The 24,158-nt window shown below is 40.7% G+C and overlaps 1 long non-coding RNA gene and 1 pseudogene across 3 annotated transcripts; both read right to left on the bottom strand.

Moving 5' to 3' along the window:
• Positions 1-12,668: 12,668 nt before the first annotated feature.
• Positions 12,669-15,450, bottom strand: LOC144336605 (uncharacterized). 2 transcript variants are annotated; one of them, XR_013408502.1, is made up of 3 exons: positions 15,262-15,450; positions 13,820-14,696; positions 12,669-12,875 (listed from the first exon to the last, which is right to left on the bottom strand). It is a non-coding gene; the product is annotated as an uncharacterized LOC144336605 (long non-coding RNA). The 2 variants fall into 2 exon arrangements; XR_013408501.1 differs by lacking the exon at positions 12,669-12,875 and adding an exon at positions 13,141-13,316.
• Positions 15,451-21,525: 6,075 nt separating this feature from the next.
• LOC703666 (ubiquitin recognition factor in ER-associated degradation protein 1 pseudogene) lies at positions 21,526-22,496 on the bottom strand (annotated as a pseudogene). Its single transcript, XR_001441041.3, has one exon. The product of XR_001441041.3 is annotated as a ubiquitin recognition factor in ER-associated degradation protein 1 pseudogene (transcript).
• Positions 22,497-24,158: the final 1,662 nt, after the last annotated feature.

Raw genomic sequence — 24,158 nt, 5'->3', positions numbered from 1 at the left:
CCTTAAAGTCTCAATTCCCTTCTTTTTACCCCTTCTTCCAATGCCTTCTCATCTTCAAGAGGTAATGTTTTGGCATGGCTCAGGAACTGGCATTGGACAAGTTAAAAGTATGTTTTTGTATTATTTTCCACCAAGTTTGTCCTTTACTAGGGTTGTCTTTAAGTGTTGCTCTTATTGTCTGCAGGGCCTGTGCTTTGAGTTGTGTATGTAGTAGTGAAGAATTAAGCTGGAGTTCATGAAACTCTCTCACCAGTCTCCCCTGTGAATCTGGCTTTGCATTTGCAAAAAAAATTATAGGGGTTTCCTGGAGGACTATGTATTTCCTGGAAGACTGATGAGATTGAGAGAGTTCATGACCAGGGTACTAACTCCTCTTCATTCAAAGCAAACTGTTTATTTTCTTCTATTTAAAATCAGGTTTAAATCTCAGTCACTTCTCATTAGCATCATTCTATGTATGCTCAGTTCAGTTATAGACAAAATATTTTACTACCCAGCCAATTCAGCCACAACTGGAATGAGCACTGTGGGGATTACATGGATGAATTAGATAAAGTCCAAGATCTCCTGGGGCTCAAAATCTCACAGAGGCAGATAGTGATTCTAACATGAGAAAGACTGTGAAACATGCCATAATGAAATTATGAATGGATTTCATTAAGAGAAATAAAGGAGAGAGAGGACGTTCCAATTAGGAATATGCCTTGGAGTAGAAGGAATTAGAGTCAGGCCTTGGAGGAGGTATAGAACCATAATGGGCATGGCCCATAGTCACGGCATTTCAGGGGGAAGGGATGGCCCAGATGTATGCACAGAAGCTGGAGGGAGTAGAACCTGCTCTAGGGCAGATAATAATCCAATGAGTTTGGGCTAAGGGTATGTGGAAGTCAGGTAAGACAAGGAAGTATGGTTTAAGTAAGATTGGAGATGGAGGCTGCTGTTTGATCATGGATGGCGTGACTACCACAGTAGAGGATGATGAAAAGTCAGTTATTGTTTTTGAACAGGAAAGTTGTTGAGATTGTTAGGTTTTAGAAAGATAATTCTGGGGGCAAGGTGGAGAGTAGGTGGCATGGGTGAGGGTGGAGGACAGGACAGACGAGCTGGAGTGTCCAGTCAGGAAGGTACAGCAAATTATTCAGATGAAAGCTCATAAATCATGACCTAGGAAAGTGATCATGGGAAGGAAAATAAGGCCATGGACTTGGAAGATGTAGGGGCCCATGGAGAGGGAAGTATGAATGACTCTGAGGTTAAATGAGATTGGGAACATAAGCAAAGTAAGAAAGGAGAACAAAGTTTACTTTTAATAAGAAGATGAAGGCCATGCGTAGTGGTTCATGCTTCTAGTCCCAGCACTTTGGGAGGTCAAGGTGGGAGTATGGCTTGAGCCCAGGAGTTCAAGACCAGCCTGGGCAACATGGTGTAAACCTCTTAAAAAAAAAAAAAAAGAAAATTCAAAAATTAGTGGTGCATGCCTCTAGTCCCAGCTACTCAGGACGCTGAGATGGGAGGATCACCTGAGCCCAGGAAGGTGGAGGCTGCAGTGAGCCAGGAGCAAAACAGTACTCCAGCCTTGTCTCAAAAGAGAGAAAAAAAGATGAATAGCTAGTTTTTGAATATGCTGAAGTTTGAGTGTATACATGTTCAGATTGAGAGGTCAACTTGCTCCTTGAGAGCTGGGATACGTCTCATTCGCCTGTGTAGCCTTAGCACACAACAAGGCATTTATTTAATTATTCATTTATTCATTTATTCATTCAACCAATATTGATTAAATGACTACTCTGTATCAGGGCCTGGCATGTAACAGGAGCTGAATAATTGTTTGCTTAATTGAACTAAACTAACTTTTATGGATCCTTACCTAGTTAAGTTGTCATTCTATTGAGAACTTCTACTTGGTAGACTTTATTTGGTAGGACCGTTAGTTTATTGGGGACTGGGTGAAGGAGTGGAAGCATAATGAGAACTGTTTCATAGGAGGCGGAGGTAACAACCTGTATCTGCAAGGACCAGATCATGGGCTTACAATGGGAGTTCAGCCTGCCTTCTGCTGTGTGCTCCAGTTTTGAAGTAGACAACACAAAAGTCTTGGGGAACTTATTTATAGACATTTTCCAAAAGCAGGGGGAAGGATGGAATGGGTGAGTTGCTTGAGTCATTTAGGTATTTATGCCTAAATCAGAAACCTGTGCTTCATAAGATTAACCATATTTATGCCTCTTTTTTTTTGTATAATTTGTGTATTTTCTTCATATTTTTAAGTTACATTTTTCCTTAGGTGTTGACATTTTTCAAAATTTCCCTCTGTCTTTCTTATGTGAGTGAAGGAAAACAAAGCCAACTTTAGGTGATTCTTTTCTATTTTGGGTTGGAATTTTATGTGGAGAGTAACAGACTATCGAGACTAGGCTTCGTGGTGTCAGGGTCCTAAAGAGGGAATATGCACTAAGGGAAGTGTAGGAGAAAAGTCAGGCTCTGCTGTACAGAATCCTTTTCTACGAGGGAAGTTCTTTTCCAGAGGTCTTTTCTTGGGCATTGGAGATGTTGTGTAGCACGGTGTTGGGAGTCAGGGCGCTGGATTGGAGTAATCCTGATACTGATTACATGTACTCATGCAAATGATTCATTCCCTTTAGGCGTCCATTTTCTCATCTGAAAGAGAGAGAATTATACTTGATTCATCTTCTAACATGCTAAATGATTTGTCTAATTACTGTGTTATTTTCTGTCTCCCCCTAGAATGTTAGCTTCTACAAATAAAACTGGGACAGGGAGTTTTATTTGCATTGATCCCTGTGTATCCCATGTGCTGGGAACATGGTTACCTTGGAGGTAATTTCAAGGCAAAGGAAGTAGAGGAAGTGGGAGGAATAATTGGGGTGGTAGGAGAACAATGTGCTCCTGAAAGCCAATGTAGGAGGGGGTTTCATGAAGAAGATGGTAACAGGACTGGATACTGAGGAGAGACAGAAGGGAAAATCCAAGCATAGGTCTTGGATTTCGTAATCAGGAGGATACTGGTGCCTTAGGGAAGCCAAAAGCCATTGAAAAACCTGATAGTCAGTGGTAAGAAGGCTAAAGAGGTGGAAGGATGTGGGGACAGTGAGTTACAGCTATCCTTTCCAGAAGCTCAACAAAGAAGAGGAGCGGGATGGAACTTCATCTTGATGAGAAAACAGGTTCGAGGGAAGAGTTGCATTTTTATTATTTATTTACTTTTATTTTATTTTGAGACGGAGTCTCACTCTGCCGCCCAGGCTGGAGTGCAGTGGCACAATCTCGGCTCGCTGCAACCTCCAGATCCCAGGTTCAAGTGATTCTCCTGCCTCAGTCTCCTCAGTAGCTGGGATTACAGGCACGTGCCACCACACCGTGCTATTTTTTCTTTTTTTCAGTAGAGACAGGGTTTCACCATGTTGGTCAAGCTGGTCTCAAACTCCTAACCTCGTGATCCTTCTGCCTTGGCCTCCCAAGGACTACAGGCGTGAGCCAAGGCGCCTGGCCAAGAGTTGTATTTTTAAACCAAGGAAGGAAGGTGCCCGGGGGACGGAGAGGCGGAAGATGTGAGGAGAGGCAGTTGTTATTAAGTACCCGAGGAGGGAAAGAGTGAGATAAAACCCTGAGGGGAAAGGTTAGCCTCGGCGGACACTTCTGGTTGAATGTGATTAAAAGGGGGAACACCATGAGAAGCAGGGAGATTGGAAGTTTAAGAAAGAATAATTAAAGAGTTCAAATTGAAGTCATCTAGCATCTCAGTGAAGAAAGAACCAGGTAATATGGCGGTAGTTTGGTGAGGACTTGTAAAGGGTAGAAGTTTTCAAAGAGCTATAAAGAGAATCTCAACAGGGATCAGTATACATGATTGATGGAGACGGCTCAGTGGACAGAGACAAGTGGAATTAGATGGCATGGACATGCTGCAGATCCCATCTACTCAGTTATGTGAACTTCCCCCTCGGTAATGCTCTGTATTCAAAATGGGTCTCAAAAGCAAAATGACTGACTCGAAGAATGAGAGATTAAAAATTAGAAGGGAAGGTATGAAGGTGGGTAAATGGGTCCTGGAAAACCACGATCCTATTGAAAGTATGACTGAGAAAATGGAAAAAAGTAGTAGAGGATTCAGCGATAATGTAAAGATCAAGGAAATGAAAGCCTTGAAGACAAAGACTAGATTCAGCAGCTGTGAGAGGGATGGGAGAGGAGTAAAGTTAGGTGTGTTTATCTGATTAAATCATCCCTTTTGTTTTCAGAAAAGAAATGTGGAAGTAATGAAGTTGGAATTTATGGATTACTCCAATAAAAAGCAGTCCTTTGTCCTTTTTGGCACACAAGTATGCATTACTGTTTCTGGGTGATAATAACTTATGGTTAGACTAGAAAGAGCTGAAGAAAGCGTTTTTCTACATCGATGTGTTAACAATGAGAAGAGGGAGGTGCGGAGTAGGGTTAGGGGATAACGTCAGTCCTCATCTCAATTATTATGATCATGGAAATTAATTGTTGGGAAGTGAATCTCAACTTGAATTTTCCCTGAAGTTCTTTTCCAGACATATGCTAAGTTATAGCAGGGTTTATTCTAAGTAGCTTTTATTTCCTCTTTCTTTGTCTGTAGCAGAAATTAAAAGAAGTGCCTTTAATAGAAAGCAAGATGCCATCGTATTAGTCTTGGTGTCCTGAATCTATTAGCTTTGAGTAGGCTAAGTGGCAGTAATTCTGATATGCCTGACATTGTCCAGTCACATTTCTACCAGCATTTAAGGAGGTGCTCGAGGTCATGTACCTCTTTTGACCTTGGTAAAAATTAATAGTGTAATGCCTAGTCTACCTGTATCTAAAACCCATCTACAAAAAAGTGATAAAGCAGCCCATGTTCTCAAGGTAGAGGATACAGGTTCTGTCCAGCAGCCATTAGGTGGTGCTGCCTAACCAACATTCCCTTCCCTGTTAGGTCACCTACATGAGTCCTGTTGCCTTTATTGTGGGTACAATGGAGAATATTACGTGATTCTCTTATAAAAGGTGGAAGTGGCTGAAATTTCTCTGTCACCTCTGTGAGACCTATCAGATTCTCTCTTTTTCTGGAGAGCAGTCAATAGCTGCTCTAAGGAGACAGCAGACACAAAAATGGCTGCTCAGACTGAAAAACAAGCATTGATATTTGAGTAGTACTTTCCACTTTACAAAGAATTTCCACATGTCAGAGTTCCTGGAATATTGGAGGTAAGCAGTCATGACATTTTTCGAATGAATAAGTGGAGTACTGTAGGTAGAGAAAATTAATTCTATGTTGACTTTTGATAATGTAGAAATTACACCAAAGTTAGTTTATGAAAAAAGGTATATGTTTCTGAGACAACATGCATCGCTATTGATAAATATGACACATAATAACACTTACTGTACTCATTCTATTGCAGGGCTATTATGAAAGTTACCTGATTTAGCAGAAAATCAAAAAACAATAACAATAAGAAGCTTTTATTAAGAGCATATTCTCAGGCTCTCTTTATTTCCAAATGGTGTCTTCATTGAAGAATTTATTCTCCATTACATAGCTATATATATGACTTTTCTTTTTCTATTTTCAAAAATGTTTTTTTAATTGACAAAAATTGTATATGTTTATTATGTACAACCTAAATTTTGAAATATGTATACATTGTGGAGTAGCTAAATTGAGCTAATTAACATACACATTACCTCACATTGTTATTTTTTGTGGTAAGAACACTTACAATTGACTTTCTTAGTGATTTTCAAGAGTACAATAAATCGTTATTAACTATAATTACCATGTCATTCAATAGATCTCTTGAACTTATTTCCTCCCAGCTGAAATTTTGTATCCTTTGACAAACATCTCCCCAGCCCTGACCCCTACCCCAAATTCCTGGCAACCACCATTCTACTCTCTGTTCTATTAGTTTGACTTTTTTAGATTTCATGTATCAATGAGATCATACGGTATTTATCTTCTGTTCCTTGCTAATTGCACTTAACATAATGCCCAGGTTCATCCAAGCTATACCAAATGTCAGCATTTTATTATTTTTTAAGACTGAATAGTATTTTATGATGTATATACTACATTTTCTTTATCCATTCATCTGTTGATGAACACTTAGGTTGATTCTATATCTTGGCTCTTGGGAATAATGCTGCAATGAACATCAGAGTGCCAGTATCTTTTCAACATACTGATTCCATTTCCTTTAGGTATGTACCCAGTAGTGGGATTGTCAGATCATATTGTCGTTCTATTATTAAGGTTTTGAGTAACCTCCATACTGTTTTCCATAATGGCTGTACTAATTTACATTCCTCCTACCAACAATGCACAAGGACTCTGTTTTCTCCACATCCTCTTCAACACTTGTTATCCTTTATCTTTTTGGTGATAGTTATTCTAACAGGTGTGAGGTGGTATCTCATTGTGGTTTTAATTTGCATTTCCCTGATGATTAATGTTGAGACTTTTTCATATACTTTTTGGCCATTGTATGTATTTTTTTGATAAATGCCTACATTTTTTATACCTTTTTTCTGAAAGTTTGTTTTTATCGTGAACGGATGTTGAACTTTGTCAAGTGATTTTTCTGCATTTATTGAGAAGACCATATGCTTTTGGTTTTTCATTCTGTTAATGAGGTATATCACATTTATTGATTTGTGTATGTTGAATCGTCCTTGCATCTCAGGGATAAGTCCCACTTGATCATTGTGAATAATCCTTTTAATGTGCTGCTTAATTTGGTTTGCTAGTATTTTGTTGAAGATTTTGTGTCAATGTTCATCAGGGATATTGGCCTGTAATTTTCTTTTCTTGTAGTGTACTTATCTGGCTTTTGTATCAGGGTAATAGTGGTCTCATAAAATGAGTTTGGAGGTGTTCCCTCCTCTTCAATCTTTTGAAAGAGTTTAAGGATTGGTATTAGTTCTTTAAATGTTTGGTAGAATTCAATACTGAAACCATCAGGTCCTGGGCTTTTCTTTGTTGGGAAATGTTTTATTAAGGAGATTGAGTCAGTCTCCTTACTTTTTACTGGTCTATTCAGATTTTCTACTTTTTCATGATTCAGTCTTGATAGGTTTTATGTGTCTAGGAATTTATTTCTTGTAGGCTATCTGATTTGTTGGCATATAATTGTGCATGGTAGTCTCTTGTGATTTTTTTGTATTTCAGTGTTATCAGTTGTAATGTCTTTTTCATTTCTGATTTTACTTAAGTCTTTTTTTCTTAGTCTAGTTAAATGTTTTCTGAGCTTATCTTTTCAAAAACCAACTCAGGGTTGTTGATGTTTTCTACTTCTTTTCAATTCTCTCTCTCTCTCTCTTTTTTTTTTTTTTTTTTTTTTTGAGATGGAATCTCACTCTGTCACCCAGGCTGGAGTTAATTGGTGCAACCTCAGCTCACTGCAACCTCCACCTGCCAGGTTCAAGTGATTCTCCTGCCTCAGTCTCCTGAGTAGCTGGGATTATAGGCACATGCCACCATGCCCAGCTAAGTTTTATATTTTTAGTAGAGACTAGGTTTCACTGTGTTGGCCAGGTGGGTCTCGAACTCCCAACCTCAGGTGATCCGCCTGCCTGCCTCTATTCTCTCTTTCATTTATTTTTGCTATGGCCTTTATTATTTTCCTCCTACTAACTTTTGGCTTAGTTTGTTCTTCTTTTTCTAGTTCCTTGAGGTATAACATGAGGCTATTTATTTTAGATCATTTTTCTTTTGGATGTATGTGTTTATTGCTATAATCTTCTCTCTTAGAAAGACTTTTGCTGCATCCCATAAGTTTTTCTATATTGTGTGTTCATTTTAATTTGTCTCAAGATATTTTTAAATTTCATCCTTGGCCCATTTATTGCTAAGGAGCGTGTTGTTTAATGTCCATCTTTTTGGGAATTTTTCAAGGCTTTTCCTGTTATTGACTTCTGGTTTCGTAACATTGTGGATATAATTTCAGTCTTCTTCAATTCATTAAGACTTGTTTTATGGCTATTCTGGAGAATACTTCATGTATTCCTAAGAAGAATGTGTGTTCTATTGCTATTGGGTGAAATGTTCTGTATATATTTGTTAGGTCTATTTAGTCTAGTCTAAAGGTTATTGTATTATAGTCTGTAGTCTATGAAGCTTACATAAAACACTTCATAACAGGCTATTTTAAGCTGATAACAACGTAACTTTGATTGCGTATACAATTCTACACTTTTATCCCACCCTACCCCCAATTTTATGTTTTTGATATCATAATTTACATATTTTTGTATTGTGTATCCTTAAATTGTAGCTGTTACTATTTTGTTTTTTTGTTATGTTAGTATTTTAAATAATCTTTTTCTTTTAACTGTCATAATCATGATATGTTACCTACACACCACCATTACTGTATTAGAGTATTCTGAATTCAACCATGTACTTTTACCAGTGAATTTTATACTTTTATGTGTTTCTAGTCAGCATCACTTTTTTTCCAGCTTGAAGAATTCCCTTTAGCATTTCTTATAAGGCAGATTTGGTGGCAATGTACCTCCTTAGCTTTTGTTTGGGAAAATCTTTATCTCTTCATTTCTGAAGGACAGTTTGTCAGGTAAATATTCTTGGTTGGCAGTTTTTTTTTTTTCCTTCAGCACTTTGAATATACTGTCCCATTCTTTCTTGGCCTATGTGGTCTCTGTTGGGAAGTTCACTGCCAGTCTTATTGGAACTTCTTTATTTATTATTTCATTCTTTTTTCTTGCTGCTTTCAGCATTTTCTCTGTGTTTCTGATTTTTGACAATCTGATTTTAACGTGTCTTGGTGTAGTCTTGTTTGGATTGAATCTGATTGATTGAAGAATGTTGATCTTCTTTCTCCTTGATATTTATATCTTTCCCCAGATTTGAAAAGTTTTATATCTTTCCCCAGATTTGAAAACTTTATCTTTCTACTTTATCTCTCTTCTCTTTCTTTAATTCCTATAACTTGAATATTTGCTCTTTTGATGCTGATACATAAATACTGTAAGCTTTCTTTTTTACTTTTCATTTTTTTCTTTTTTCTTCTCTGTACATTTTCAAATAACTTGCCTTTTAATTTACAAATTATTTATTCTGTTTTATTGGTTCTGCTGTTGATGCCCTCAATTGCATTTTTTATTTCATTCACTGTGTTTTTCAGCTTTTAATTTCTGTTTGGTTTTCAAAAATAATTTCGATCTCTGTTACTTTTCTCATTTTGGTTATTTATTATTTTTCTGATTTTGTAAAATTGTTTCTGTGTATCTTCTTGAAGTTTGCTGAGCTTACTTTAAACGATTCTTTTGAATTCTTTGTTGGGCAGATTGTAAGTCCCCATTTCTTTAGGGTCTGTTACTGAAGCTTTAATTTGTTTCTTTGGTGAGGTCATGTTACCTTGATTGTTCTTGATCTTTGTGGTTATGCATTGGTGTCTGTGCATTTGAAGAAGTAGGGACTTATTCCAATCTTTGCAGATTGGCTTTGTCTGGGCAATCCCTTTACCAGTCAGCTCATCCAGAGACATGTGTGTGGTCTGGAAGTTGGGGACTGAGTCTCACAGGCAGGCCTGGAATCTGGGGCTATAAGATCTGGCCTGGTGCCTAGGCAAGTCTGGAGGCTCAGCCTGGCAGGCTGGCCTGCAGTCTAAAGCCATAGGGTGCTCCCCAGTGCTGGATTTTACTGGGGCAGGCTTAGCATTGGAGTCTGAGGCAAAGTCTGCTGCTCACTCTCGTCTCTTTCCTCCATATGAAGGGTATCTGTCTTTATTCTGTGCTGCCTGGGATTGGGGGAGGGTGTCATGGGTAGGTAATGTGAACTGTCCTTCCTACCTTCTTTTCTTTTTTCTATTTATTTATTTATTTATTTATTTATTTTTTGTTTGAGAGAGTCTTGCTCTTGTCACCCAGGCTGGAGTGCAATGGCGCGATCTCGGCTCACTGCAACCTCTGCCTCCTGGGTTCATGCGATTCTCTTGTCTCAGCCTCCTGAGTAGCTAGGATTACAGGTACCCACCACCATACCTGGCTAATTTTTTTGTGTACTTTCAGTAGAGACAGGGTTTCACCCTGTTGGCCAGGCTGGTCTCGAATTCCTGATCCCAGGTGATCCACCTGCCTCCACCTCCCAAAGCGTTGGGATTACAGGTGTGAGCCACCACGCCCGGCCTACCTTCTTCAACACATCTTTTCTGTGCTACACCCAGATACTGTAATCACTTACTTGGTTTCCGTAGCTCTTCTGAAGGTATTTTTGTGCCTGAATAATTGTTCAAACTGATGTTTCTGCAGGAGGACGAGCACTGGAAAGTACTATTTTTCCATCTTTCTTGAGTCTTTTCACTTCCAGTCTACATACACTGCTCTCAAATGATTTTGGGGAGTGGGCAAGACAAAAAGTTCCTAAACGCAATATGAACAGTTTATTTTACCATCCTGAGAGTGTTTTCATGTATCCATGAAATCCACAAAATGTAATTTAAATAAGCAATGCAACTTTCTAAGATATTCTGTGACTAGCTTCTAAAAACTTCTGTATGCAATATATTGGGAAGGAAAAGTAAACTTTGATATTGTAGCTCTCACTTCTGAGATGCACCTGATAGGTATTTTAGCCTGACATGGTCACATACTCCAGGATTGTTTTAGGCTGCTCATTCTTTTGGGGACCCTGAGAGATTGGGTGGACCCACAAAATGTTGTAGTGTCTTCTGCTGGGGATTGCTGATTCTATAAAGGGAACCCTACTGTGTCTAAGGTTCTTCAAGTTCCATTCTAAAAACACTTGGAATGGTGGAAGTTGTGGTTCATACCCAGAGTGTTTCTAGGAATAGTAACATAAAACATCTTTGAAATTTGAGAAAAAATACTAAGATTATCACAAAAAAGTATACGATTCTACACAATTTGAATTATGTAAATAAGAAGTAGAAAGTATTCTTCATCTGTTCTTTCTGATACCATTCTCCATCAGAAGTAGTCCTTGTTAAGTATGGTATATATCCCTTCCAACTCTTTCCTATGTTGCTATATTTCTTATAGTTCTATACATCTCTTTGACTATTTTTCTTTGCATATACAGCACACATACACAATAATTTTCTTTAGTATCATTTTTAAATATAGAAATAGCTATATAGTATTCCACTGTGCAGCTGTATCACAATTTATTTCACCTTTTTTCTATCGATGCTCATTTTTGTAATATTCACTTTTTTTTTGGCTAAGTGCTGCTGCAGTTAACATCCATATGCACTTGTCTTTGCATTCTATGGACTTTTAAAATTGAAGATGCTGTGTATGAGGGAAAAAAGCATGACATAGTACCCAATATTTAAACTCATCCAACATTTATGTCTTTATCAATATTACATTGTTGATCACCCTTTGTAATTTTGTGCTATGGTGATCAATGCTTCCAGCTCTTTGAGGTACCCCCAGCCTAGGCTCCAATTGAATGCAGATTTTAAAATCCTCTGTTGATAGAGTGTGATGGTGGATGGGGAATAGTTCACAACTCCCTACAATTTTACACTCTCCCGCACCTCTTAGAATTTTTCTCTGAGAGTGTTATGTAGTCATCACATCAAGAAAGCTTTAGCTATTCGATTAGTGGCTGCATATCTCTTTTCCTTGTTTAAAAATAATATGTAAAAGTGGTTGGGCATGGTGACTCATTCCTATAATCCCAGTGCTGTGGGAGGCTGAGGCAGGGGATTACTTGAGCCCAGAAGTTCAAGGCTGCAGTAAACTGTGGTCGCACCACTGCACTCCAGCCTAGCTGGCAGAAGAAGACCATGCCTCAAAATAATAATAATAATAATTTCTTTAGAAAACATGCCTTCTTTTTCTTCCACCCCTTTCCTTTTTTCTTCTCTCCCCATCTCTTCCTCCCTTCCTTCCCCCATTCCTTTCTCCCTCCCTCCTTCCTATCTTCTTTCTACCACCTTGAGAACACAACTTTATTTACTAGTTAAACTTCCCATTTAGAATGCTTGCATTGGAATTACATTTTGTCAAGGAAATTCTGAGTTTAAAATAAAAATAAGGAAGGGGACAATATGCTTTTTTCTCTGATATCTCTTTTTTAGTAAATCAGGATTAATGGAGTCCCAGGTGGTTACCAGCTCTCAAAAGTGAACTCTAGTACAATGCATTCTAAGATTTCCTCTTAGAAGTCTGCTAAGACACAGATGACTGTGCCTTGTGGCAGTAAGCTATGGTGATCCTGGCAATTTTCATCACAATGGTGTGATTTCAAGGTGGCTCACCTTTCATGGTGGATCTTTGTTAGAATTTAGAAAGAAAGTAGTTTGACCAAGATGGTAAAGTTAAAATAAATGATTGAAGTAATTATTGCTAATTAAATATCACCAGAGGGATGATAGGTATATAAAAAAGGAAAGCATCCTGAGATAGAGGCAAGAAAAAGTAAGGTTGTATTATAGTATCCACAATTTAGGAAGTATTTGTATAGACATGGTTTAACCTGGATATTTTCTAATCTCTGTATATCAAACCACATCATAAAAATTTTTATTATCGTTATGGGAAAATTTAATTTATGAAATTAATTAGGTTAATTAATCAATGATTACTTAACAGAAATTTATCTAATGTGTCATTGGCACATATATCTGACACAGGGACATATATTAGAGCAAATGCACCAACTTTCTTTAATGAGTACACTGATCAGATCATATGTGGTTTATCTGCTCCAGTAACCTTAAGTATAAAATAACAAGATTTGGCTCTGTTAATCATTAAAGGTGGCCCATTAGGTCTGGCTACTTAGAAATCCATCTGTGGTTGAGGCATTTTTCATAGTGGTACCTAGACAATCTCAGGACCATTGTCCAGGCTCTGATTATCTACAGAGAAATAGTCACAGCTTCTCTGCATGACAAGAGTGAAGCATGTTGCTATGTTTTGTTTTCCAGAATCTAAGGTATAATGAATTACACCCAAGCAATAATGAGTGTTCCTGATCCTGTCTGTGGTTTGCCATTATTGTTTTCCAGGAGGAAACCTCACACATGCAAAGCCACATGCTCTATCACTTCTCAAGTTGTGATGTCTCATCTGGGAGTGATTTGAGCCCCTGCCACTCAACATTTCTTTTATGACTCCAAGATTAAAAGACCATATTCAATCTTATTTTTATTTATCTTTTGGGGGAGGCACAAAAACAGTAACTCTTAGCAGGGGAGGAACTTGTATGCCATATGACCTAGAAACAGATGCGACTGATTGGGAAGATCACAAGCAAGGATATACACAGTCTTTCTGTATCTTTCAAAGTAAAGATAGCCCTGACAATAGAAAAGGAGAAACTACCTCAGTATCATCCCAAAATATCATTTCATGTGTAATAAAATGAAATTATTCTTCTTTGACCAAAATAAAACCCTTAGTGGATCACCCAATCAAAAAAGTCAGTTAACGTAGAGAAGCGTAAAAATAGCTTACACAAGTCTTATGTGCTGTGGCTCATGCCTGTAATCCCAGCACTTTGGGAGGCCAAGGTGAGTGGATCACTTGAGGTCAGGAGTTCGAAACCAGTCTGGCCAACATGGTGAAACCCCATGTCTACTAAAAATTAGCCAGGCATGGTGGCAGGTGCCGGTAATCCCAGCTACTTGGGAGGCTAAGACAGGAGAATTGCTTGAACCTGGGAGGCAGAGGCTCCAGTAAGCTGAGAATGCACCACTGCACTCCAGCCTGGGCTACAGAGCAAGACTCCATCTCAAAACAATAAAAAATAAATAAATAAATAAATAAATAGAAATCCATAATTATACACAAATTCATCAACCTTGTGAAGCAGGAAAAGGCCTTGTTCTTGAGTTTGGTTCTTCAGATTAATGTTCTTCATTGGCTCTCACAGACAAGTGACACCTACACAGTGTCATCGGCCATGTGAAGCTTCAGTTTCTTAGGTGAAGGAAGAACTTACAGAAACTTACAAAGCAATCCAAGACTACTATTCTTCCCATTTTTAAATGATTTGATTTCCTCCCTCAATCTTTTACCGTTGCCTTGGTCAATCTTAAGATGAGACTATTTTTTTTTTTTAAGGTGACCTGACTTTATTGTCTCTTTTCAATACATTTGATTTGGTTTTTGTAGAGGTAGTAGATCTTTTGTTCTTCATATTCATCATAATTGCTTTTAATAATATTTAGTGAGACCGCATAATGACAGTAATACGTACAACTGGAATCACTGGATTTAGAAATTGAAATCTTCACATGTTGCTAGGCATGCAAGGCAGGGTCTGGGACAGAACTGCATGGATATACAGTACTAGCGAGTGGTCTAGCAGTTGTGAGAATTTCATATTCCATGGGTACCAAACAGCAGGTTTTATAGAAGGCAGAGCTTCAATAAATCTTTCCTACTTGAGTAGAGGCTGGTGAAGAGACAGTTTTTGAATTATTATCATCAAGTATGTAGGTTCTTGTAGGTCAAAAGCTGTATCAACATACAGAATGGCAGCCGTTGAATAATGCTGCTTGTCTTTAAGCAAATGTAGTTTAAAATCCCTTAAAATCCAGTGTTGTTTTGCAGATTCAGTGAATCTATTCAGGCAATAGAAATGTATAAATCAACAAAATCTGCTTATTAAAACACTTTTGAGTAGATGGTATCTCACATTATGTAGCTCTTTCACGTTTATTTTTATTTTTTTTCTAAAAGAGATATGCATTATAAACAATGGGAAATAGCTATATTCAACAATAGTTAAAAAAACCCTCAATACAATTTAATGTCAGAAATCAATGCTGTATGTCCTGGATTGAATTGAGAGGTGGAGATGAAGACTTTTATTGCCCCAGGTATACTGGAAAATGTTGTGATGCCTGCAAGCCTGAAGTCAGCCAAAGGGTATCCAGTCACTACACGTCTTCATTGCTCCTAATACTCTTTGGCTCTAGGCTACTGCCTGTTCTGCCTAATGATAGGGCCAACCTTGACTGGGAGCCCTCTGAACCTTCCCTGAGGGGCTCCCCGGTGCTTGTTCACCCTTTGACATCAACCTTCAGAGTATATGAAATAGAAATCTTAATGAAAGAAGGGAGGGCTGAGATTTTCCTGCATGCTTGTCTGGCTAAACTCCTAGCATTTTATGATTATATTTGATTTTTAAGTCATCCTGAACTCTATCTGCAGCTCTGCTCCCTTTTATCTTTTCTTGGCATCACAACCTTTACTACAAAGCTTATTTCAGGGGAAAACTGTTAGAATTCAAATCACTTACTCCTGTTTCAAGCTCGTCTGTTTGTTTGGGATTCCAGCTGACAAGATGTCCTTCAAATGATTGCTTTTAGTAAAATCAAAGTGACTTGAGGACCAAAAACTTTGATAACTGAGTATGTGTTTTAGACTACTTCAGGGGTTCCTCCTGCAACTTGGCTGGATAAGTGTGAAAACAGAATTGTTAGTGACGAAGAGGGCTGAGGCCTGTATTCTAGATTGTTTGCAGAATTCTAAATCACTACCAGGAAAGGGCTCAGAGAAAGCCTTCACTTTGTGAGACCTCAGAATCAACCTGGAGCCAGGTCTGTGGTTCAAGAGTGTTTCCAAACTGGGGTGATGGCTATGGCTATTTTTGTTGTTGTTGTTATTGTCGGATGCCTCAGGGCACCAAGAAATGAGACTGGGTTCTTGTCCTTAGAGGGTGTTTTTTTTTTTTTCTTCAATTTCTTACTTTGGGGAAAGCTCTTGTAGTGCTGTGTATTTTTGGAGATTTCCAGGGGTTATTGTAAGAAGGGTAGAAGACTCCCCCGTCCACACTGGGATGACCCTCTGGGTGCCACCGACTTCCTAGTCTGCAGACCCTCTGAAGCTGGTGTTCCAGCTCTAGTAGAAAAGGCATTTTCAGCACAAAACTCTATAGTTTTGTATCATGCTGCCTTACTCTTCTTTCCATTAGGATGAACAAATCTTTTACAACAACTTATCAGGTATCCACTTGTCACCTATAATAAAAGTACTGAGCACTTGCTCTGGACAAGGCATGGCGCATATGTGCTTTCCTTTAATCCTCTCAATGGCTTTAGTAATTTCATCATCCTTCTTCTATGAAGGAGAGAAATGAGGTTTAGAAAGATGAAGTTCCCACAGCTGGTAAATGGCAAAGCTGGTATTGGATTTAAGTACAGTTCTATCTGGCTCTCCAAACTGGTTTTCACTAGGAGACATGTATAACTCTCTCAGAGTGTCACTGGAGAGAATTATTCAGTATTTTGCACTTTTAGTTAAAGAAATGTAAGCAAATAATATTCCCTCTAACCTCTTACATTTCTGGGAAGAAGAACAAAATAAAAAGATGAATACTTTTAGTTACCGTATTATTAACAGATTAGCTTGTATGCTGCTGACCAGATATCATACCTCTACCATCACAATATATTTATTCAGGAAAAGAATGAGAAATTAGTAGCTATTATCTCACAGGTAGGAAGGAGAATGGAGAACATTCTATAGTGACACAAAGTATCAGCCCACGAGAAGGGAAGACTATTCTTGTTAGTGAAAGAACTTCCAGATTACTGATTATTCTAGATATTCATCTCTGGGTGCTTATGACAAACTGTGTTTGGTGAAGCTACCATATACGGGGAGGTTGTCCTCTGGTCCCCTTGGATGTGGGCACCATGACTGGAAGGGCCTGGCTCACCTTCTGTGGCCCAGCTTCTCCAGGGCTTGCTTGAGAGTGGGTGGACATGTAGACAGGCTGGCTATCCCAGGAAATGAGAGTGATTCTTTTTGCAAGTTTTAGTAGCCAGGGTGTGGCCTAACATGAAGAATGATTTCATGTATAATTGTATAACATCGTGATAAGTGTTTTTAAACAACAAAAAAATACCTCAGAGATAGACTTGCCAAGCTCGAAAGCAATCCAGATGGGTTTTCTGACCTCTTTCTGCACCAGCATTTTCTTTATGTTCTTAGGAAATAGCTGCAGAGGGTTTTAGAGCCATTCAGATTTCAATCTTGGGACTCAGAAAATTTCTGTATTGTGCCTTAAAGAGTGACGTGTGCCACTATTAAACTTGAACTGCTCTGGACAGCTGCGCAGAAGGAAAAGAACTACCGTGCTCAAAACATTTTCATTTTGTTGTGTACATTCCTTACGGTGCAGCTGGTTTAAATTCTCTCTGAAAAGATGGTGTGCAGCTGTTTCTCTGAGGCAGACCCTGAAGGCAAATACCCATCACCCCAAATACCCATCGCCCCAGCACGTCCTTTCCTATCTTGGCAAGTCGTTTTGTCCTTAACTCTGTTGTGTGTAATCATGAAACATCGCTATTTATCTGAATCTTCTTTAGGATACAATACATGAGCTCATTCTCAGAAGTTCCAGGAACACAGCACTCCATTGTAAAAGATTTTCTATGTCTCCCACCCCCTCTCATTTTCGCAGTTTCCATGGCAACGTTTGGCTCTGATGGCACCTCCAGGATTATTACTATCATCACAGTTATTTCTTCTGATTACTATTGTTGCTTATTGTCATCAACATCATTTTGACTGTCGGTTAGTCAGATCCTGATCCTAAACACCTGGCCTCTGGGGAACGTTTCCTCAAAACAGTTGAAAAGTTAAAAAAAAAAAAAAAAAAAAAAAAAAAAGGAATGCAAATCCCTAGAGATTACCAGTGGTGCAATTATCCTACATCAGGTTTATGTTTCTCTTTAAAAGATTTCCCCATCAAGTCATTGTAATCCTTCCAGAATATACATAGATAAGTTTGTCATGATACCAAAATAGACATGGTTATCGATACTGCTGTTTTGTTTTTAGAGAAGGAAACTGTGTGTGCATTTTTGTGTGTGTGTTGGTGGGTTGAGAGGGGAATTATGAATCTAAAGCTTTCTAATATTGCTAAAGGAATTTTTCCTGAAATGTTGGAAACTGGTTGTTTAGAGATGAACAAAATAGTTTGAGGTTTGAGACTATTATCCACTGATTTTTCCATACCTGCTGTCGACCCTGTGAGCCTCCTTGAGGCTTAGGGGGGAATAAACTTCCTTTGTAAGAATTACTGCCTTATGAATTAGTGTAACACTGGGATGCCCTATGCTTTTGAATTAGTCTTAGACTTGGCTCAAAACACTACCTCCGAGGCCATGAGAATCCAGAAGCCTCATTTTAATTTCTGCAAGTTTCTACAGCTGTCTTTTTGTGTGTCCTTCTGTCCCTGGGGTCCTGTGTGGATGCTGGCTGCTCTGCTGGGTTTAGAGAAGCCCTAAATACAGAATTTGGCCTCTTTAGCTATGTTTAGAAGAAGCTCTTACATCGAGCTAGCCTGTCCTTTCACGTTTCCTCTCCCTCCATTTCTTTTCCTTCACTTCCTTCTTCCTTTCTCCCTCCTCCATTCCCACCTTCCTTTCACTGTTTCAGGAAACCTTGAGGACTTGGTGGGTCACTGGGAGGAGTCATATCATAGGGCACATTCTTTGCCCCTCTGTCAGCTAGCTTCACCCTTTCACTCCCATTCTTTCCTTTCTTCCTGGCACATTGAAGAATTTCTCCTTTTTGTCTTATTTAGGGCAGCCATCTCTGAAAGGAGTTCTAGTTTCTCCACTTGGTTTTAATCTGCGCGTAGATATATTTGCTGCCCCTGCAAATCAATTCCACAGACTCTTTCTCAAAGGGGAGAAGGACAAAACCAAATGTTAATTTATGTTTTGGTGGCAACAGAGCTTGCTCTAACCGAATGCTCCAAGCCCTGCCTTACTGCCTCCTGGTCGCTGAACACAATCTCAAATGCTTCTACGAAGCTGGCATGTGACATACATGAGTCAAGGGAATCTGGTGGAAGAGGCAGTGTGGAGTGAGGGACAGAGTATATATCCAGAGTCACAGTTCACTCAAAGGGACCACAAGCAACTGGGCTCCAGCTGATGGCTGCCAGTGAGGATGGAGGTCCAGTGCGGCCTCATAACCCAATTTTTAAGAATTTAGAGGTCTAATTTTTATACAAAAATTTCCCAAACTGTGAACCCTGGCAGCTGTTTTTTAAAAAAATTGTGCAAGACAATATTGTGTTGGTTACCAAACTACGCAGGAGAGACACACCTAAACCACACGGAGAGACACACCCAAACCACACGGGAGAGACACACCTAAACTACGTGGGGGAGGCACACCCAAACCATGCAGGAGAGAAACGCTTAAACCACACGGGGTAGACCCACCACGTCGGGGAGACAGACCTAAACCACGCGGTAGAGACAGACCTAAACCATGTGGAAGAGATACGCTTAAACCACACAGGGTAGGCACACCATGTGGGAGAGACAGACCTGAACCACGTGGGAAAGACAGACCTAAACCACGCGGGAGAGACAGACCTGAACCACGTGGGAAAGACACACCTAAACCACGCGGGAGAGACAGACCTGAACCACGTGGGAGAGACAGACCTAAACCATGTGGGAGAGACAGACCTAAACCATGTGGGAGAGACAGACCTAAACCATGTGGGAGAGACATGCCTAAACCACATGGGGTAGACACACCACGTGGGGGAGACAGACCTAAACTACGTGGGAGAGAAACGCTTAAACCACATGGGGTAGACACACCACGTGGGAGAGACACACCTAAACTACGTGGGGGAGGCACACCCAAACCATGCGGGAGAGACACACCTAAACCACGCAGGAGAGAAACGCTTAAACCACACGGGGTAGACCCACCACGTCGGGGAGACAGACCTGAACCACGTGGGAGAGACAGACCTAAACCATGTGGAAGAGACACGCCTAAACCACACAGGGTAGGCACACCATGCGGGGCAGACAGACCTGAACCATGTGGGAGAGACACACCTAAACCACGCGGGAGAGACAGACCTGAACCACGTGGGAGAGACACGCCTAAACCATGTGGGAGAGACATGCCTAAACCACGTGGCAGAGACACGCTTAAACCACGCGGGAGAGACATGCCTAAACCACGTGGGAGAGACACGCCTAAACCACGCGGGAGAGACAGACCTAAATCACATGGGAGACAAACCTAAACCACGTGGGAGAGACAGACCTAGCCTGCTGCTTTGGGGTTGCCTCTTCTGCCTAGGAGGACCTTGGGCAGGAAGTTTCCTGTTTGGCTCCAGTCTTTTTTATTTTTTTTGAGATGGGGTTTCTGTCTGTCACCCAGGCTGGAGGACAGTGGCATGATCTCGGTTCACTGCAACCTCTGCCTGCCGGGTTCCAGTGATCCTCCTCCTCAGCCTCCCGAGCAGCTAGGATTACAGGCGTGCTACCACACCCAGCTAATTTTTTTTTTTTAAATAGAGACGGGATTTCACCATGTTCGCCAGGCTGGTCTTGAACTCCTGACCTCAGGTGATCCGCCCGTCTCTGCCTCCCAAAGTGCTGGGATTATAGGCGTGAGCCATCACGCCCGGCCTGGTTCCAGCCTTTCTCCTCCCCTCTGTGATGAGGTCCTTGCTGATGCCCAGCCAGGTTGGAGTGTCCTCTACATTAGGAGAAGCTTCAAGGGATCATGGGGCTTGAGGCCTAGTCAGCTGCTTGATTCTAACTCAGCAGCAGTGAAGTTTGTAGCTGAATCAAATGCAAGTATCACTCCCAGCCTAGATTTTCAGTCACATTTCCTCCTGCCCCAGGGCCAGGATCCATCTCTCACCATCTTTGTCTTTCAGTTGCTAGAAAGATTGCCTTAATCCCTCTATGTCTTCGTGCTTAAGTTATTTTCCTTTTCTCTTTCTCTTGGTGACAAGTTAGTTCAACTCTCTCTCTCTGTGTGTGTGTGTGTGTGTTTCTTTTTTTGAAGCTTGGATAATTTAATAAATTAAAATTGGGAGTGGAGGAGTAGGGAAGAAGGAAAAAGAAGAGCATCTCTTTAGCATTTATTCATTCTAACATTCACATGTTTGCTTCTGCATGGAGTTGTTTTACTATGAACAGGTTCACTAAGGAGCCAATTATGTCCATATGAAATGAGAATAAAAGTGCAAACTCATTCAGATCAGGTTCTTCTGAGGAGTGGGCTTTTGAAAAAAATATGTAAAATAAAAATAGAAACACTCTTTGTCAAATACTTAAATTGCAGCCACAGTAGTGGGACAGCCACTACTTAGAGAACGCATGTCTAGTTAAACCATTTTTTTGGGCCAAAGACTGACACCTATGCAATTGACCTAGGAAAAGAAAGGATAAATGAAGAAAGAGAAAGAACACTTCATGTTAGACAATTCAGTCACCTCCATCAGTTTTGACAGAATTAGGGACTCGGAATTGCTCCTGCTGAGGCAGTGGGAGCCCCACTCAAGCTGAAAGCATGAGGTGAGGAGGCAGTTGCCTCCAGGCCCTCAGGGACAGCTCTTTGTCTTTCTCCAAATCAAGCATACAACTACAAAGTCCTGCTGCTCCACTTCCAAGTCAAACTTGGTAATTCTTAACTCAAACAAATCTTGAGTAACAGAGTATTCTCTAATGAGGCTCGTCCCTTCAGTGCCAGTAACTAAAAGCCAAGATGTTGCAATTAATTCTTTTATTATTTTCCAACCATCTAACAGTCCTCATTTAGGGCTTTCTTCCCTTTTTATGCAACAACTGTCCTCCAGAGAAAGTGACGAATCTGCCTCCAGCTTCATCCTCTTCAACCTTTTTGACAAGGAGACGCGCATTTCTGATGAAAGTTATCTTACCAAGTTTAAATTCATAATTGGGAATTCCTCTTTTAATATCTCCAGGCTTGACTGGGGAAGGACTGGGCTCCACCCCTTTCTTCTTTCCATCCAGTCTATTGCCAGAGCCGGAGAAGGCGCGGAAGCCCAGCTCTCCAGCATAGCTACTGTGATCGGCTTCACCTTCTGTCGACTTCTCATGCTGGACTTGTCTTTCGGGTTCTTTGTAGCCCAGGGGAGCATCAAAGTCCATGTTCATGTCACACTCAGTGATGGACACTGCCTTGTCAGGTTTGGTTTCCATCACACACAGTTCGAGTTTGTAGATCTTTTCATTATAGTTGATGGCAATCACATCCCCAGTGGTCAGACAGGAAAAGTTCCTAACTGTGTTTTCTAATACGGCTTTGGGGTTGGTGATGTCTGGGACGTCATGGCTCTGAGGCTGGGATTTGCAGTAGGTGGCCACTTGAAGGTTGACACTCTCCACCTGGACCAGGCTGCCTTCTTCCAAGAGCAAGTTCTGCATCATCCAGTGTGAGAGGTAGCAGATCATCAGTCACAAACTCCAGCATGCCACAGTGTGTCATGCGGTCCGAATTCTTACTGGTCAGTTTGAACAGCATGGGATAGGTAATGTTAAGTTGGCTGAGTTGGTCCAGGGCTGAGGGCATCATAATTATCTTCCCTCCCTTCTCCACATCTGACCTGTCATTAGGCCCTGCTAGCATGGACACAGAGAAGCAGCGGTACTGTGTGGAGAAGCGGTTTTGGAAGACCCTGGGAATTGGGTGATTGAACATGTTGAAAGAGAACATGATGGACACCACCTTGAGATGCCTTTTCTCTCAGACAATGCAACGAAGGCACCCCGCTGACCTCTCTCCTCGCAGCCACCGCCACCACCAACGCCCCAGTGTGTTGTTTTTAACCTTGACTTCTAAAAGATCAGAATGCAGATCTCCTTAAGCATAAAATTCATCAAAAAATGTCATATATATATATATATAAAGAGAGAGAGAGAGAGAAAGAGAGAGAGAGAGCAGAGTCTTGCTATGCCACCCAGGTTGGAATGCAGTGGTGGGAATATGTCTTACTGCAGCCTCGAACTCCTGGGCTCAAGTGATTCTCCTACCTCAGCCTTCCAAGTAGCTGGGACTACAGGCATGTGCCACCACACCCAGCTAATTATTATTATTTTTTTTGTAGAGACGGGGTCTTGATATGTGCCCAGGCCGGTATGAAACTCCTGGGCTCAAGTGAGCCTCCTGCCTTGACCTCCCAAAGTGCTGGGACTACAGGTGTAAGCTACCACAGTTGGCCAGAGTGCCCATTCTTAGCACAAACTCCAAAATGTTTGTTCTGGGGTCCCAGGCAATGCCTCGCCATTTCTGGTGCCTGCCCCTCCCACACTGTAGCCTGGGAATTACCATGGTTGGCGTGAGGGTGCAGTCTCTTGGGTGTGCCCAACCCCTACGTGGCAAGTACACTGGTGGGTACAGTCTTTCAGGCTCTAACCAGAGTCTAGAATTTGGCCTGTGAGCCTTTTGACCAGAGACTTGTTAACAGACAAGCAATTCCTTTCAACATTGGAATCTTTTCCGGATAAGAAAAGAAAGCTCATTGTCGACATGCCTGGTGTGCTCAGAGTCTCTCCCTGGCCACACGAAGGCCATGAATACCCTGGATAGACAGATTATCAATGTAAATATGTTTTCTCTCATCAATTCACAAACAATTATTGAAGACCTGCTATCCGCTGGGCTTTAGGAAGACACACTTGTGGAGCGTTATTAGTGTCCTTGAGGAACTCAAGGTCTAGTGTGGGAACAAACATGTAACGCAGCCAGTTTGTGCAGAACAGTGAAGACACAGCATGAACAGTGGTGAGGAAAAGCAGCCCTCGGGTAGAAGTTCAGAGAATCTGCTTGGCCGAAGAGGGGTGGAGGCACCGCCCAGGTAGAGGGCACAGACGCCTGCACTTGGGCGTGGAGGTGGAAAGGACAGTGCTTGTTCTGGAAATGCAGTTTATGGTTAAGGAAAATGTTGCAGAATGTGTGTCCAGAAGCCCCAGAGCCCTGGATCTCTCAATGAGAGGCTCTCCCCAGGAGAGGCTGGCTGGGATAAAACTGACAGGATGCATGATCCATGTTGCCCATTTCACTCTCATTCTAAGACATTCATACTCAACGTGGAATGCTGGGTGAAATCAGTTTTACTGTTAACTGTACATTAAAAAAAAATTTAGTGCCAATGCATGTAATTGAATTAGTGAAAATTAAGTGAGAGAATGATGCAACTCACAATGGAGAGAGCTTTTTCAAATACCGGAAGAACACCTTCAATGTGCACATGCAGTGCTATTCAAAAACTCAGTTTTGAGCTGACTGCCATTTAGCTCCCAAAGGTTATATAAGAGAGACACCTTTGGGCATTGGGAGCACTGTAATGTGAGGGTTAACAGCATGAACTTGGATGTGGCAGACAC

The sequence above is a fragment of the Macaca mulatta genome, chromosome 18, assembly GCF_049350105.2.
Source record: "Macaca mulatta isolate MMU2019108-1 chromosome 18, T2T-MMU8v2.0, whole genome shotgun sequence".
Classification (NCBI taxonomy): Eukaryota; Metazoa; Chordata; class Mammalia; order Primates; family Cercopithecidae; genus Macaca; species Macaca mulatta.
Note: the sequence above shows the minus strand (reverse complement) of the source record. Positions and strands in the feature narration are given on the sequence as shown.